We start from the raw sequence: 201 nt of genomic DNA, 5'->3' as shown, positions 1-201 counted from the left end.
GGTGTTTACATCCTGCAGGACATTGACTAGCACACATCAGACAGAAATCACACATGTAACATATCCTTACTAGCACTAGCAGCATTAAAAGAAAATCAAAAAATGAAAACTTCCAGCCAAGCATGGTATGAATTATTAAGATATAATGAAAAGTGGCCAGCAAGGCGCCAACTCTTAGACAGTGTATCGAGTCCACGGCAG

The 201-nt window shown here is 40.3% G+C and overlaps 1 protein-coding gene across 3 annotated transcripts in view; it reads left to right on the top strand.

Annotated features, from left to right (window-relative positions):
- Positions 1-201, top strand: part of pcdh9 (protocadherin 9) — a 212,952-nt gene that overhangs the window by 115,175 nt on the left and 97,576 nt on the right. The window lies entirely within an intron of this gene.

This window comes from Etheostoma spectabile, chromosome 1, assembly GCF_008692095.1.
Source record: "Etheostoma spectabile isolate EspeVRDwgs_2016 chromosome 1, UIUC_Espe_1.0, whole genome shotgun sequence".
In the NCBI taxonomy this organism is placed as follows: Eukaryota; Metazoa; Chordata; class Actinopteri; order Perciformes; family Percidae; genus Etheostoma; species Etheostoma spectabile.
The sequence above is the reverse complement of the archived record's forward strand: the minus strand, read 5'-3'. Positions and strand labels throughout refer to the sequence as shown.